Source organism: Corapipo altera, unplaced genomic scaffold (genome assembly GCF_003945725.1).
Source record: "Corapipo altera isolate COAL_440 unplaced genomic scaffold, ASM394572v1 69, whole genome shotgun sequence".
Taxonomy (NCBI): domain Eukaryota; kingdom Metazoa; phylum Chordata; class Aves; order Passeriformes; family Pipridae; genus Corapipo; species Corapipo altera.
Genome location: NW_020884908.1, coordinates 1,670,550 through 1,674,514, shown reverse-complemented (window position 1 = coordinate 1,674,514; position 3,965 = coordinate 1,670,550). Strand labels below are relative to the sequence as shown.

The window sequence follows — 3,965 nt, the reverse complement described above, 5'->3', positions numbered from 1 at the left end:
AAAATGGAGCTGTATACAACGAGAACTGTATACATGAAGCAAAAAGCCTTTCCACCACCTGTTCACCAAAATCCATCTGAATCTGTGCTGAGAAACAGAAGTACTCATATATAAATGGGATGATATTGTCTGTGAGTGAGTTCTCTGCTGCAGGTTGGACAAGCCCCGGTAACCTCAATGGCAACAGGGAGGCATTGACTGCAGAAGAGATGGCCGCACAGGGTTGACAGAACCAGTCGTTCACTCCGCAGAATCTGGATGAAAGGAAACCACAACATGTATTGGGAGGAAAGGATTCAAGTTTGCTGCTCTTGTTGGCACCAGGCCAATAGGACTTGGAGGATCTGGAATCAGTCCATTACTGCTAGCGTAATGGGGGACCCACAGATCTGTCAGTGCCATCTTGGCAAGAGTTTTCCCCTCTACTTCCACCACCAAGAAGTGACTTTCAGAGCCCCATAGCAAGATCTGTGCTTCCAGCCAGTTGCCCATAGCATCCCACATAAGACAGCTGAGTTGTGCAGCTCCCCCTCTGCCCTGTTCCCCCTCCCACAAAGCAGAAAGGATGTCAACATGTGGATCCTTACCTTTGAGTACAAATCCATGCAAATTGGACACCAAATAGTCCCTGGTGGCCATGCACTAGAGAGAACAGATCCAGAAAGAACAAGCAGACATTACTATCGCCGGGCATTGAGGGTTACTGATACATAAAACGTCACATAATCATCTGACTGCACTGAGTAGCCACGATGCATTTCTTTTGAAGAACCCCGCAAATCTGTAACTCAGTTTGCTGCATGTAATGAGGAGTTCAGAGCTCCCTGTCCTAACGGAAACGGCATCTTGGTTTTCAGTGGGAGAAAGATGCAGTCAGTTGCCTTGCTCTAGGATTTGAATTAACAGCAGTCTCCAGCACTGGGCTGCCTATGTATGGCAGCATTAACCTCCAACAGGTCATCAATAACAGCTTTGTAACTGAAGGATCTAGCTGTCCTCTGGGAACTCTTCACCCCAGAAGGGAATGAGGTCTGACACTACAGAGTAACACTGCAGATGTTAACTCTGGCAAGCTCCAGCCCCAGGAAGGACCCTTTGGTCAGTGTTAAATACTGCAGCTCTGAGCTCTTTCAGCCTCACCTGAACAGAGCAGGAAGGTGCATTCTGTAGTGGAGAAGCTTGAGACCGAAAGAACACAATATTCCTTTTTTAATTTTCTCCTATGTTGCCTTTCAGTAATCCAAAAGGCTCAAAGCACACCAGTTTTATTTAAAACCAGCACAGAATTTGCCCGGCTGCTGCCTGCTGGTCTCATGATGCCAAGCCTCATCCATACCAATGAAAGTATTGCTGTATCTAACATCACTACCAGAGCTTGGCATAAAAAGTAAATGACAATACATTGTAAGCTACAGCCTGTGACTTATCTCCCTTCCTTGCCATACCCCCACTCTCATCTTTAAGGTTGTATGCAAAGCTATGCATCTGTCTTGGGCTGCATTTTTCTCCTAAAGTGCAAATGGTATAATTCGATCATCATGCAATACAGGATGTTATCCTCATTGAAAAAGGGAAATAAGTAGAGTAAGTGAAGGCCGTGGCAGTATAACTTAGTCCTATCTATACAAAATTTTTTTAAAAAGCAAATTCAGTGTTTGGTAGGTCATGAGGCATACATACTTTGAACTCGCAGTTTGCTCTTCTGGTGATACCTGTCGTTCAGATGCTGTAGCAGTCCCATACATATCATTTACTGTTGTGTCATCTTCATCATCTCCACTCAGTACAGAACTGTCTGACTGTTGATGGCTTCTCAGTGAAAGATTTCTCATTTGTTGTATATACTCTGTAATTCAATTTTGATAAGTTAAAATTCTTATTCTCTCTTCCCCCGGAACTACCCTTCAAATGCATTATCATAAATAGTCTGTAATGGTTCCTATTTTAAATGAACTCTATTCACCTGGGTTAAATGCAATCTTAAACAAACTAGTTTCCCAAATATTAAGACTGAAGCCTTCCAGACACTTTCCAGACATTTCTGCTATGGACCAACACAAAGCGTTTGCCCTATTCACCCTACAAACAGCTGAAAAGGTGACCCAAGACATTCTCAATGTATAAGTTCTATAGACTTACACTACCTGTGAAAAAAGCTGCCCTGTAAAGGGAAGCTCCCCCACCCCCTTCTTACTAAACGTGTCTGCTGCAATCCTATGGCCAGGAAGGGCAACAATTGCTGTGTGATAGTGGAGAGAGAGGACTGCAGTCAAGTTTCCAAGGAGCATGGTGACATAGCACCTCTGGTGACATAGCACAACAAAAAGGCCTGGTAAAACACAGAGTGCTTTGTTCAGAAACCTTCATAAGAGATTGAAGAGATGCTTAAATCTAAAACTATATATTCCAGAGCTGTTGTGCTTCCTTGCTGCTGTATGATGCTAAACTGTTGCACTCTTTTTGTCTGTGTCAAACCAAACCTCCTCACTCAAAGGCAGTTTCTATCAAATGAGTCTTGTTAAGAACAGTCCTTGGAATTTATAAAGTGGTTTAAAGTAGTGTCTCCTTAGAAATTGTCATCATCTCTCTCCTGAGTTAAGGTAACTTGACAATGGAGTTATATTGCCCAAGTTCAAAGGAGATCAATTTTTAATGGCCTGGTCTATAACATCCAAAGGGTCAAGAAATACTGTTTGTTTTTTAACTCTCAGAAACCACAGGCAACAATGATGTCTGCAACTCCAGAGTCCATGTAACAATAATCAAGCACTAATCAATCAAAATTACAGAAAGTGTCCCCAAATTAAAGTTTCTTTCTGCATAAATATTCAGCTACAACTTTTATTTGCAGGGATTTTCCAGCGTGTCTGATAGTGGCTATCAGATGCAGATTAAATTCATTCTCTAAGATGCTGGACAGAGGCTTTAGCATCGTACTTTGCCTTTTGCTAAATGCAGTTTCAATTCCTACTCCTCAAGTTTGTTGAAAAAGACAAACAAAACATAATAATTATGTTTAAGACATTTCCATTATCAACTGTAAAATGTCAACTCACCTTCAGGAAGCTTCATCAATGCATATGGGAAGGGAGAGAAAAGAAAATACAATTAGACTTTGGTCTGCACCCCTGGTGCAGCACCAGCTCAGGGAAGCAGTTACAAGAGCACAGGGGAAGAATGCTATCAACCTCTTATTTTGGTTAAGTACACTCAAACTAGTAGTCAATTAGCTACTACCCTGAAAACAAGTAACAGGTTGCTACTGGTTCTGCTCCCTCTGTTGCAAAAGGGCAGAAAACAGAGGCAGCTTAAGAAGACCCTCCTCCCAGCTCCTCAGTTTCAGTTCTCCAATTGGATTTGGGCTGAAAGTATTACTTTCCCTCTTTCTCCCTCAAATGGGCAAATTCAGCTGTGTTAGCCACAAACACTTTGTGTTAAATGAACAGCTGCTGAAGAAAGGAAACCACAACGGTGATTGGGAGTAAAGAATTCCAGTTTGCTGCTCTATTGGCACCAGGGAAATAGGACTTTGAGTATCTGCCAGTTACTCCTAGAACAATAAGGAACCCTCAGTTCTTAGAGTGCCATCTTGGCAAGGGTTTCTCCCTCTACATACACCATAAAGAAGAGACTTGGAGTGACGTGCTAGTTGGAGCTTCAAAGCAAGGTCTGTGCTTCAAGTCAGCTGCCCATAGCACCCCACATTAGCCAACTGAGATGCACAGCTCCCTCTCTACCCCTTCCCCCCGACAAAGCAGAAAGGATGACAACATGTGGATCGTTACCTCTGAGTTCATATCCACCCAAACTGGAGAACTAACAGGACCTGTTGGCCATGTGCTACAGAGAACAGAACCAGAAAAAACATGCAGCCACTAATTTTACTGTGCATCAAGGGTTACCAATACATAAAATGTCAGAAATGAAAACATTCCCTATTCAGATTTAGCATCATCCCACCCCAG

The 3,965-nt window shown here is 42.8% G+C and overlaps 2 long non-coding RNA genes across 2 annotated transcripts in view; both read right to left on the bottom strand.

Moving 5' to 3' along the window:
• Positions 1 to 241: 241 nt before the first annotated feature.
• LOC113951654 lies at positions 242 to 1,769 on the bottom strand. Its single transcript, XR_003529224.1, has 3 exons — positions 1,681 to 1,769; positions 588 to 642; positions 242 to 254 (listed from the first exon to the last, which is right to left on the bottom strand). It is a non-coding gene; the product is annotated as an uncharacterized LOC113951654 (long non-coding RNA).
• Positions 1,770 to 1,815: 46 nt separating this feature from the next.
• Positions 1,816 to 3,965, bottom strand: part of LOC113951653 — a 7,505-nt gene continuing 5,355 nt past the window's right edge. The window contains exons 3-5 of the long non-coding RNA XR_003529223.1: positions 3,786 to 3,840; positions 3,057 to 3,066; positions 1,816 to 1,846 (exon numbers count right to left, since the gene is read on the bottom strand). This is a non-coding gene — a long non-coding RNA (uncharacterized LOC113951653). The remainder of the gene's footprint in view (positions 1,847 to 3,056; positions 3,067 to 3,785; positions 3,841 to 3,965) is intronic.